The sequence below is a fragment of the Cetorhinus maximus genome, chromosome 7, assembly GCF_964194155.1.
Source record: "Cetorhinus maximus chromosome 7, sCetMax3.hap1.1, whole genome shotgun sequence".
Taxonomy (NCBI): domain Eukaryota; kingdom Metazoa; phylum Chordata; class Chondrichthyes; order Lamniformes; family Cetorhinidae; genus Cetorhinus; species Cetorhinus maximus.
The window spans coordinates 94,911,475-94,924,858 of record NC_135885.1 but is presented as its reverse complement, the minus strand read 5'-3'; positions in this window follow the sequence as shown (position 1 = coordinate 94,924,858).

Here is a 13,384-nt window from a genome sequence, read left to right as displayed (position 1 = left end):
AATGCCCATCCTCTAAAGCCTACCTCTTCAGAGAGACTCTATCTGTTTATCCTTTGTCCTTTTTTTGTCCGCATGTGTGTCAGTGTATGTGCTGCGGTGCTTTGGTCCATCTTGCCCTGACTAGGTGCTTTGACTCTACTTTCGATAAGGTCTCGCAACAGACCTCCATGTGGTCTGATAGAGTATTTTTGTACTGCACAGTGGAGCTTTCTTTTGATTTTCGGATTCCATGCCTATAATGGATCTCCAGCTGCATATTCAAGGTCTTCAAGTTTGGAGCACTTCTCTGAGGTTACACTGCAGCATGCACTGACAGCTCCCCGAAGACACATAGCTGCCTCAGGGAGTTGAAGGACTTTAAAATGAAAAATAAACCTTTTAAATATCATTTAAACATGCCCCCACATGTGACTCAGTTACATGAAGACAGACATGTAAAAACGGATGATAAAATTGGTAAACTGTTTTTTAGTTACCGTTGGAAATCTCATCCCGCCTGTGGATGAGATTTTGTTAAAAATGCAAAGGCCGCCTGGCCTAGTCGTCCACCCGCCAATCGAACAGTTAAGCCAGCAGCGAAAAATGCAGTTCAATTAATTACTTAAGGGCCTTAATAGGCCCTCTTAATTGTCGGCAGATGTGCTGCCGCCTCTCGCATGTGCCCGCCGACCAAAAGGTCACGATAGCGCGCAATGATGTTCGGCTGACGTCATCGTGCACTATTTCACTCCCTTCAGATCGGGCGCCCACCCGCCCACCCGTGGGACAAAAAATTCTGCCCTATGTTACTGATGGAAGTAAGGATGGAAATTACAGATGCTCTGGCTACAATATTCCAATCCTCCTTGGGAGGTACAAATATTACACTCCTGTTTAAAAAAATTGTAGTGGATAAACCTGGAAACTACAGCCATGTCAGCCTAATGGCAGTGGTGGGGAAACTTATAGATACAATCATCCAGGGCATTTTTTTCAAATGAGTAATTCGTTATGTACAAATGCAACATTTTGGCTAAATATTGATTACTGGATACGAAAATAGATAAAGTTTTTTACACAGAATGTGGGTGTCGCTGGCTACACCCTAATTGCCCTTGAGAAGGTGATGGTGAGCTCCCTTCTTGAACCGGTGCAGTCCATGTGGTGTAGGTACACCCACAGTGCAGTTAGGGAGGGAGTTCCAGGATTTTGAATGAGCGACAGTTAAGAGACAGCAATATATTTCCAAGTCGGGGTGGTGAGTGGCTTGGAGGGGAAATTCCAGGTGGTGACGTTCCCGTGTGTCTGCTGACCTTGTTCTTTTAGATGGCAGTGCTTGTGGCTTTGGAAGGTGCTGCCTAAGGAGCCTTGGTAAGTTTCTGCAGTGCATCTTGTAGATGGTATATGCTGCTGCCACTGTTCATCAGTGGTGGAGGGAGAGTGTTTGTGGATGTGGTGCCAATCAGGCGGGCTACTTTGTCCTGGATAGTGTCAAGCTTCTTGAATGTTATGGGAGCTGCACTCATCCAGGCAAGTGGAGAGCATTCCATCACACTCCTGACTTGTGCCTTGTAGATGGACAGACTTTGGGGAGTCAGGAGGTGAGTTACTCACCACAAGGTTCCCAGCCTCTGACCTGGTCTTGTAGCCATAGTATTTATATGGCTAGTCCAGTTCAGTTTCTGGTCAATGGTAACCCCCACTCACATTGGCGCACGAGCTGCCTGTCGTCTCTGCAGGCTCCTGTCAGGGCGCTCCAGATGAGGGCAGCAGCTCCTCCGCCCCTCAGCTAGTGACCATGGACTCTGATGAGGCTGCGGCGACTGGGGAAATGCCAGCCATGCCACTGTCCCTCCCAGTCGGAGCCAGCACAGGCTCCATGGGCCAGAGGACGCCTGCCGAGGTCATCAAGGCCAACAGGACAACAGAGTGAGCAGGCTGTCTCAGATGCTGGTGCCAGTGAGGCGGGAGCACCTAGATGTAGCACCCAAAAGCATAAACGTAAATCACCTTAGGCACACCACAGTCTTATCACTGGTGGTTTTCTTTTGCCCCCTGTTTCAGTTGTTTTTCATTAGGTATTCAGCTCAGCACCTTTTAATGCACTTTCATTTCTGTATGCAAGTATGTTTTCATTCTCAACAAGCCTCTGGGTGCTTCATTAGTTCTGTAGGTGAAGGGGAACACATGATGTTATGGGTGACTTGTTTGTCATTGAGCTTTATTGACAAGGCACATAGTTCATGTTCCGAACCAGGCAGATGTTGCTCTCAGGTATCCAGTATGGAGCCTGCAGCTCTGGCATGTGTTGGATGTCCACCTTTGGTACGCTAGCTGAAGGATCATTGGATCAAAGCTTCCCGGGTGACTCTGCCTCCTTGGAGGTTGCCCGGGTCAGTGTCTATCCCCTCAGCGTTCTCCTGAGCGTGCTCCTCCGAGGACTCACTACTGGACTCACTGCCTGCAGCCAGAGCAGCTGCATCAACATCTTCTTCCTCCACTGCGTCCCCCCTTTCCAGTGTCAGATTGTGGAGAGCGCAACATGCAACCACTATCAGTGACACACGATCTGGGGGGTATTGGAGTGCACCCCCCTGAACAGTCCAGGCATCGGAAGCGCATCTTGAGAAGACCAATGGTTCTCTCTGCCACCACCCTTGTGCAGCCATGGCTCCTATTGTGCCGCTGCTCAGCCTCTGTTCTTGGATGGTGGAGAGGTGTCATGAGCCACCTTCTGAGGGCATAGCCCTTGTCACCCAGCAGCCATCCATCCAGCTGGGCTGGAGCACCTGGGAGTGTCTGAGGATGTAGGCATCGTGGGAGCTGCCTGGGTATCTTACACAGACTTGTAGAATCAGCATCCTGTGATCACACACTATCTGCACATTCATGGAGTGGAAGCCCTTCCTGTTAACGAAGGCACCGGGCTCACCTGCTGGCGCCTTGATGGCCACATGTGTGCAGCCTATAGCACCCTGGACACGGGGGAAGCCAGCAATGGCCGCGAAGCCTCTGGCTCGCTCCACCTGGTTGGCCTCATCCGAGTGGTAGTGAATGAAAGTCAATGCACGCCTGAACAGAGTGTCTGTCACCTGCTTGACACAAGTGTGGACAGCTAATTGGGAGACTCCACAAAGATCATTCACTGACCCCTGGAGAGAGCCGGCAACATAGCAGTTGAAGGCAGCTATGACCTTCAACGCCACTGGTATGGGGTGTCCACACACATAGTCGGAGCTTATCTCAGGGCTGATCATCTGACAGTTGGAGATCACTGTCTCCCTTGAGAGACGGAGCCTCCTTTGGCACTGAACCTCAGACATATTGAGGTTCACCGCCTGTAAACCCTGGCAGCAGGATAGTGGTGTCTTCTGCGGCCCCTTCTGCTTTGCACTTCCTGTTGGCCCCGCGCCCCTTGTGCCTGAGCCTTTCCTCCCAAAGGTAGCTCCAAGATAGTGTGCATATGGACTCCTGGCCCCCTCCCCTTTCTGGCCCTCTCTTCCTCCTCAGCGGAAGTGCCTCCAGTGGAGAGCACAATCCCCATTCTCAAGGTAAGGGAAGGCTGCCTGAAACCTGCAAGGCCACAAGAATGATGTTTACTCCAGAGTCCTGAACTGAAGCCTGTAATTCCTCTCAAAGCAGCACTGAAGAGATTTGAAGTTCTCTTGCTCACACAAGCAAGTAGCAGTAAGTTTATAAAGTAAATTACTAACAACTCGCATTCGCAAGCCCACTTACCCCTCTTATCCCGCCTGTGAATGAGGTTTTTAAAAATATGGCCTACCCGCCCGTGCGATGCTCTGAAAATCGCACAGGCTGAGAAAAATCGCTGTGTATTACTGCCTCAAGGGTCTTAACTTGCTCATTAATTAATGGCGGGCACACCTTGGAAGTCATAGCGCCCGCCTTCCAAAATGTCGTGATGGCACGCAGTGACATCGGGATGCATGCCCAAAGTCATTGCGCATCATTTTACACATCGGCGTGTCGGGCCTGCCCCCGCAAGCCGACTGCAAAATTCGGCCCATGGGCATCATTAGACTTCTAATTCCAGATTTTTACTGAAATCAAATTTCACCATCTACTGTGGTGGGTTTTGCACCCCCAAGGGCATTACCTTGGGTCTCTGGTTTATCAGTACAGTGACAATACCACTATGCCACTGCCTCCCCATGAAGTGATACTTAGAAAGTTGGCAGTCCTCAAAATAAGAAAGTAAAAATTAATTGCCATGTTGAAAATATGGGTGAATAATAAATGAAAGTCAGCATAGATTTGTTAAAGGCAAATCATGAATGACTAATTTAATTTGAGTTCTTTGATGAAGAGAGGGTTGTTGAGGGGAATGGGGTTGATGTTATGCATATGGGCTTCAAAAGTACTTGTTAGAAAAATTAAAGCCTATAAGACTAAAGGGACAGTGGCAGCGAGGACAGAAAATTTGCTAAGGGACAGAAAGCAGAAAGTAGTGTGGGAAGTGGTGGCACAATGGTATTGTCATTGGACTAGTAACTCGAAGACCCAAAGTAATTCTCTGGGGATCTGGGTTTGAATCCCACCATGACAGATGGTGAAATTTGAATTTAGTAATCACAAAACCATTGCCAATTGTCATAAAACCCATCTGGTTCACTAATGAACTTTAAATTTAAATTTCCTTTCCTTTAGGAAATGACATCTGCTGTCCTTACCTGGTCTGGCCTACGTGTGACTTCAGACCCACAGCAAGGTGGTTGGCTCTTAAATGCCCTCTGAACAAGAGCAATTAGGGATGGGCAATAAATGTTGGCCTAGCCAGTGATGCCCACATCCCATGAATGAATCATTAAAAAATTGTTGTTTTTCACACTGCAGGGAAGTATACAGTGCTATTCATCATGCGTCTGTATTAGGACCAGTGCTCTTTTTCATATATATTAATGATCTGGACTTGGTTTACATGTCATAATTTCAAAGTTTAGAAAAACTCAGAAATGTAATAACTATGAGGAGGATAGTGAAAGAGTAGAATGAATTATTAAAGGGGGTGCAGAGCAGAGGGACCTGAGGGTGCATGCACATACATTTTTTAGACGTGGCAGGACAAGTTGAGAAGGCTGTTGAAAAGCTTTATAAGATCCTTGGCTTTATTAATAGGGGGATAGAATACAAAGGCAAGGAAGTCATGCTAAACTTTATAAACACTGGTTAGGCCTCAACTGGAATATTGTGTTCAATTCCAGACACCACATTTTTACTGAACGACTACAGGGCATTCTGAAGGGAGAGGGTGAACAGTCAGAGGTCATGGTTCACATTGGTCCCAACGACATAGGTAGAAAGAGGGATGAAGTCCTGCAACAAGAATTTAGGGAGCTAGGTAGCAGATTAAAAAGCGGGACCTCAAAGGTTGTAATCTCTGGATTGCTGTCTGTGCCACGTGCTAGTGATTATAGGTATAGGAGGATAGAGAGGATGAATGCATAGCTGAAGAGATGGTGCAGGAGGGAGGGCTTTAGTTTCCTGGATCACTGGGTCTGTTCCTGGTGAAGGTGGGGCCTGTACATGTTGGACGGGTTGCATCTGAACAGGAACGGGACCAACATCCTTGCAGGGAGGTTTGCAAGTGTTGTTGGCGGAGGGCGGCGATGGGGGAGCGGTTTAAACTAATTTGGCAGGAGGATGGGATACAGAGTGGAGGTACAGTAGGGAGTGATGTACAGCCAAATATAGAAGAGAAGCTAAGTCAGCCTGGAAGGCAGAGCAAATGTAGACCTGTTAAGGCACAAGGGAATAATGCAAGACTGGATTGCATCTATTTTAACACAAGGAGTCTTACAAGTAAAGCAGATGAATTAAGGGTGTTGATTACCATATGGGAATATGACACTTTTGCTATCACAGAGATATGGTTGAGGGAAGGGCAGGACTGGCAGCTCAATATTCCAGCATATAGAATCTTCAGGTGTGATGGAGGTGGGGGGCGGGGGGGTGGTGTAAAAGAGGAGGTAGCATTGGACTATTGATCAATGAGTCAATTACTGCAGTGAGGAGGGTTGGTATCTTAGAAGGTTCCTCAAATGAGGCCACATGGATAGAACTTAAAAATAAAAAGGGGGCAATCATTTTTCTGGGAGCATACTGTAGGCCTCCAAACAGTCAGGGAGAGATAGAGAAGCAGATATATAGGCAAATCTCAAAGAAGTGTAAAAATAATGGGGTAATAATAGTAGGGGATTTCAACTTCCCCAATATTAACTGGGGATAGTCTTAAAGTGATAGGCTTAGAGGGGGCAGAATTCTTAATGTGCATCCAGGAGAGCTTTTTGAGCCAGCATGTAGAAAGTCCTACAAGAGAAGGGGCAGTACTGGGAATCTTAGGGAATGAAGCCAGGCAAGTGGTAGAAATGTCAATGGGAGAGCATTTTGGGGATAGTGACCATAACTCTGTAGGATTTAAGGTAGTTATGGAAAAGGACAAAGATGGACCATAAATAAAGATCCTGAATTGGGGGAAGGCCGATTTCAATATGATAAGACAGGATTTGGTCAAAGTGGACTGGGAGCAGCTACTTGTAGGAAAGTCTACATCAGATCAGTGGGAGTCATTCAAAAAGGAAATAGTGAGAGTTCAGGGCCAACATGTTCCCATAAAGGTGAAGGGTACGACCAACAAGTCCAGGGAACCTTGGATGTCAAGGGATACAGAGGATTGGATAAGGAAAAAAGGAGGCTTATGGCAGATACAGAATGCTGAAAACAGCAGAAGCCCTAGAGGAGTATAGAAAGTGTAGGGGGGAGTGGTGTACTTAAAAAAGAAATTAGGAGAGCGAGAGGGGGCATGAAAAAACATTGGCGGGCAAGATAAAGGAAAATCCCAAGGCATTTTATAAATATATTAAGAGCAAGAGGATAACCAGGGAAAGAGTAGAGCCCATTAGGGACCAAAATGGCAATCTGTGCATGGAGCTGGAGGATGTAGGTGAGGCTTTAAATGATCACTTTTCATCTGTGTTCGCTATTGAGAAGGACGATGTAAGTGTAGAAATCAGGGAAGGGGGCTGTGAAATACTTGAACAAATTAGCATTGAAAGGAAGGAGGTATTATTGGTTTTAGCAGGCTTAAAAATGGATAAATCCCCAGGCCCAGATGAGATGTATTACAGGCTGCAATGTGAGGCAAGGGAGGAGATTGCAGCGGCTCTGACACTAATTTTCAAATCCTCTCTGGCCACAGGAGAAGTGCCAGAGGACTGGAGGACAGCTAATGTGGTACCATTATTTAAGAATGGTGGTAGGGATAAACTAGGTAATTATAGGCCTGTGAGTCCAACATCAGTGTTAGGGAAAATATTGGAAAAAATTCTGAGGGAAGGATTAATCTCCACTTGGAGAGGCAGTGATTAATCAGGGATAGTCAGCAGGGCTTTGTCAGGGGAAGATCATGTTGAACAAATTTGATTGAATTTTACAAGGAGGTGACTAGTTGTGTAGATGAGGGTAGTGTAGTTGATGTAGTCTACATGGACTTCAGTAAGGCTTTTGACAAGGTCCTGCATGGGAGAATGGTCAAGAAGGTAAAAGCCCATGGGATCCAGGGCAATTTGGCAAACTGAATCCAAAATTGGCTTAGTGGCAGGAGGCAGAGGGTGATGGTCGAAGATTGTTTTTGCGATTGGAAGCCTGTGACGAGTGGCATACCACAGGGATCGGTGCTGGGGCCCTTGCTGTTTGTAGTGGACATTAATAAATTAGATATGAATATAGGAGGTATGATCAGTATGTTTGCAGATGATGCAAAAACTGGTGGTGTTGTAAATAGTGAGGAGGAAAGCCTTAAATTACAGGATGATATAGATGGGCTGGTAAGATGGGCACAGCAGTAGCAAATGGAATTTAATCCCAAGAAGTGTTAAGTGATGCATCTTGGGAGGACTAACACGGCAAGGGAATACACAATGAATGGTGGGAACCTAGGAAGTACTAAAGGTGAGAGGGACCTTGGTGTACATGTCCATAGATCCCTGAAGGCAGCAGCACAGGTATATAAGGTGTTTAAGGAGGCATATGGGATACTTGCTTTTATTAGCTGAGGCATAGAATATAAGAGCAGAGAGGTTATTTTGGAGCTGCATAAAATGCTAGTTAGGCCACAGCTGGAGTACTATGTGTAGGTCTGGTTGCCACACTATAGGAAGGATGTGTTTGCACTGGAGAGGGTACAGAGGAGATTCACCAGGATGTTGCCTGGGCTGGAGCGCTTCAGAGAGACTGGATAGGCTAGGGTTATTTTCCTTTGAGCAGAGAAGGCTGAGGGGGCACCTGATAGAGGCATACAAAATTATGAGGGGTGTAGATAGGAAGAAACTTTTCCCCTTAGTGAAGGTGTCAATAACCAGGTGGCATTGATTTAAGGTAAGGGACAGAAGGTTTGGAGGGGATTTGAGGAAAAACCTTTCACCCAGAGGGTAGTTAGAATCTGGAATACACTGCCTGAGGGAGCGATAGAGGCAGGAACCCTCACAACATTTAAGAAGTATTTAAATGAGCGCTTGAAACGCCATAGCATACAGGGTACGGGCCAAGTGCTGGAAAATGTGATTAGAATAGATAGGTGCTTGATGGCCAGCATGGACACAATGGACTGAAGGGCCTGTTTCTGTGCTGCATAACTCTATGACTGTATAATGTAAAGACCTTCAAGCGGGTGCAGAAGTGGGGAGATAGTCCATAGTGATAATGTCACTGGACTAGAGACCCAGGCTAATGTTCTGGGGAAATGGGTTCAAATGCCACCATGGCAGCTGGTGGAATTCAAATTCAATTAACAAATCTTGAATATAAAGCGAGTCTCAGTAATGGTGACCGTGAAGCTATTATCGCTTGTCATAAAAAAAAAACATCTGGTCCTTTAGAGAGGGAAACCTGACATCCTAATCTGGTGTGGCTGACATGTGACTCCAGGCTGAAACTCTTAACTGCCCTTGCAAAGCCACTCAGTTCAAGGGAAATTTGGGATGGGCAACAAATGCTGGCCTTGCCAGCAATGCCCACTTCCTATGAAACAATAAAGAAATTCACTAGAAGGTTACCAGGGATGAGGAAAGTCAGTTATATGGAGAAGTTGGGTTTGTTTTCCTTAGAGCAGAGAAAGTTGATGGGAGATTTGACAGACATTTTTAAAATCAAGAATGGTTTTGAAAGAGTAAAGAAAAAACTGTTTGCAATGGCAGAATGATCCAGACGGTACAGATTAAATGCGGTTGGCAGAAAATCTAGAGATCACGTGGAGAAGCATTTTTTTTACACAGTGAATTGTGATCTGGAATGCACTATGAGAAAGAGTGGTGGGAGCAATTTTTACTTTTTTTTCATGGGATGTGGCAAGTCCAGCATTTGTTGCCCATCCCAAATTGCCTTTTAACTGAGTGCCTTTCTAGGCTATTTCAGAGAACAGTTAAGAGTCAACAATACTGTTGTGGGTCTGGATCCACGTGTAGGCCAGAATGGGTGAGGGTGGCAAATTTCCACCCCTAAAGGGAATTAGTGAACCAGATGGGTTTTTACAACAATCAGTGATAGTTTCATGGTCAGATTTCTTAACTGAACATAAAATCCATCATTTGCCATGGTGGGATATGAACCCATGACCCAGAGCATTAGCCCCTGGACTATGAGTTCAGTGACATATGCCACCACCTCCCCCTAAACTCAATAGTGAGATTCAAACGAGAATTAGGTAAATAATTTAATGAAAAAAAATTACAGGACTATGGATAAACGCCAAAAGGGCGGTGGTCATGGGTTCACATGACTCTCACCCAGCCCGAGTCAGAAGGCCGGGAAAGAAAGATGCAGCTGCATTTCAGGCTAAGTAACTAGGACTGTGATTGCCAATCCACAGAAGTTATGGCCCATTAGTCATCCACCTTTTCTTTTGAGACATAATTGGAATACACATTCTCCCACATATCCCTAGCTCTTGGGAAGAAAAGACTTTTCTAATCTTTGTTTTTACCTAGGTGCCTCTGTTTAATGCTCACACCCCATGGTCATCATCTATTTGCATTGAGTGGAAGGCGCTAAATAAACGCAAGTTTTTTCTTTTCTCCTTTCACAAATTGGCTGGAGCAGCCGATATTTGCCACATCTCCCAGTTTACCATCCATTGTTATGTAAGGGAGGTCACTGAGGCTCTTAATTCCAAGAGAGTTGAATACATTTCATTCTCTATTGCTAGAGAGAAGGCAGTGTGGAAAAATGGCTTCACAAGGATTGCAGGCTATCCCATGGTGCAGGGTGCCATTGGCCACATGCACCTAACTTTGCAGACACCGTATGTCAACTATGAGATGTACCACAATGCAATTCCACTCCCTCAACATCCAGTTGGTGTGCGACCACACACAATGTACCATACAGGTCAATGTACAGTATTCTGGAAGCAGTTATGATGGGCGGAATTTAATGTCTTGCACTGTGGTGAGTTTGGTGGCAGGGGCACATTTAATTGGGCAGCAGGATGGTGGGTGGGGACCATGCCACTGTCCCCAATTGCCTGTGGTGGCCTTCGTGTCCCACTGCCAATTGAGATCCTTAAATGGGCAATTAATACCCACTTAAAGGTCTCATCCCACCACCGCTGGTATTCAATCAGAGGCGGGCAGAAACTTGCCACGTGGGAGGCCCGAAAAGCAAAGTCAGGCACTCAGTGCATGATTGAGGGATCTGGTATCAAGAAGGGAGGGTCCACTGAGAGCCACCCCTCTGCCATTGCTGCAAACCCCCTCCTCCCCTCCCTTGCGACCCCCACCCTGCAATCCCCTCCTCCTGCCATCACTTCAGCTGTGCCTGGGGCTACGGCAATCCTAGACCTCGGTTACGAGTAGTACCAGCAGCAGCCACCACCTCCCTAGTGGCGCTGCTGACAAGTGAAGAGCTATTGGCCTCTGATTGGTCGGCATCTCTCGGCAGGCAGGACTTCCACCCCTGAGGCCCTTGATCCTAGGGAAGGCCCATCGCAGACCAGGTATGTGCCTGATTGGCACTTAATTCAGTGGGCCTTCCCAAAAAGAGGCAATGCGGAGGTCTTGCTGGCTCTCCAGCCAGTGGGCAAGAACCCTGTCACCTCCATTACACACCAGCTGATGCTTTCACTCTGCAGCAGTCCCCTGTACAATCAGCATTTGAGTCACGACCATGATAAACCAGAGAGTTGCTATTGAGCGTCAAGGGCTATCTACTGACCATCTGTCTCATGATTCTGGTGTGTAACCCACACACAAAATGTCATTTACTGTCGCTGGGTCAAAATCATGGAACTCCCGAACAGCACTGTGGGTGTTCCTGCACCACATGGGGCAGAATTTTGCCCTTGACGGGCGGGTGGGCCCGACCGACTCTGCAGCGAGCGGGCAGCCGATTGCCGCTGCTGAAATGGGCCGCGCTGTTATTTTGCATGGGCGGGCCAATTAAGACCTGCCAAGCGGGTTAGCGACTCCCTTGGAGAACGGGAAAATAGTCGCGGAGGCAGGCATGCTCAGACCGCCGGTTCCAATGGGGAACCAGCAGTCTGTATAAAGAGTGGCCAGGCAGCCTGCTTGAGGCAGTGCACCATGGCCACTCGCAGAGAGAGAGAGGCAGCTGTCACAGGACAGGAGCAGGAGCAGGAGGAGGGGGGCAGGCTGCAGGAGAGGCCAGCGGGGGGGCCAGTGTGTCCCTCGCTTCTCTGCTGCCTGCCTTGCTGTCCTTCTCCAGGAGGTGTCCAGCCGTCGGGATATATTGTATCCGGAGGGTGGGAGGAGGAGGGCCCCCCATGTTACCAGGCAGGCGTGGGAGGAGGTGGGTGATGGTATAAGCGCCCATAATGATGTGCGGTGCACAAGCACGCAGTGCCGCAAGAGATTCAATGATTTGCTGCACTCTGGAAGGGTGAGTACCATGTTGGCCTTGGCCATTTGACCCAGAAGATAGCCTTAGCCTTTGAGCCCCCAACCCGCACCCCCCGCCCCCCCACGTCTTGCTGTCGTTACTGCATTGGGCATTTGGCGCATGCTGGGTGGGCAAACAGGTAGTGACCATGCTTACATTAGCCTTAGTGGTTGAGGAGAAGATGGGTTCTCCCCGCAGCATATGTTGGTGTTTGTGGCATTTGAGTAGTCTGGGGGCAACCTGCAATGGAGGCAGCTAGACACATACTCAGAACTCCAACACATGTCATATTGATGGTGGTGAGATGGTGGAAGGGGAGCCTCAAGGTGTCGTGGCCAAGAGCCATCTGCTGGCATCGGCGCCGCACCTAGTTGCGCCTCCTTACCATGGGCGCTAAGACCCGTGTGCTATTCAAAGTGATGGACGCCGAATGTGTCCAAGGTGGCCGTTGGGGGAGGGGATTGGGACCAGCCTTACTATCTTCTGGGGACTGATCACCAGTAGTGTGGACAGGAGCCGCTGGAGGCCTCAGATGGGCCACTGTGGTTGGGGTGTGGTGTGCGCGTGCAGAGTACACAAGCGATCAGCCCCAATAAATCCTCTTCTCTGTTCTGTAGGCAAAAACTGAACACAATCAGCGGGAGCACCAGCAGACTGGTGGTGGGCACGCCCTGCTCCAGCGCCTCACCACCTACAAGGAGCAGGCCATGGAGCTGGGGAAGAGGCAGGCGGCCAGGGCGGCAGGTAGGGGTGAGGCTGGGGTCCAGCAGCCAGGTATTTGAGGTCCACAGTCCCATCCACTCTGTCTGCCCACCATCCAAACCACTGATGGTTGCTACAATCGTTAATGCAGCAACACTGCTCATTCAGACTGAGACACTCTGACGTGTGGGTCATACACAAAGGTCCCTCAGCCCATTGAGGGTGCGCGTCACCACCACCTTCCAAAGTCGTCTTATCCCATTTGTGACCACTATCACCATGGCCTAACATGCAATGGCATCGCTGCTGCACATCCAAAGACGTTTTGCATCTTAGGGGGTTTGGTACCTCCACCACCCTTTCAGCCAGTGCGTCCCACATTACTCTGTCCAAAAGGTCCTCAGCATCTCAGCTGTGAACCTCATGGCACTCAACTTAAATAAATGCAACCACGTTACTCAACCCTGCGCCAAGGGGAAATGTTGCCTTCTGCCCACTCGGTTTATGCCCCTCCTAACGGTATGAAGGTCAACAATGTGACCTCTCAATCTCCAGTGATCCACGGCAAATGTCGCAACTGTTTGCGATGTTTCCTCAGCACTGCAACTATCCAGGCCTCAATGCATCCAGGTCAGGTACCTCTGTACTCTCCCCAGTCCAATGGCACATAACATGCCATGTGGCATTCCTGAGGCCATCTGACCAGCCTGTCTGTATGCATGTCTAATGTTTGGGCCTCCTCTTGACTCTTTTCCACCAATGTTCTTCTCCTTAGGGTCTTGAAAGGTGAGTG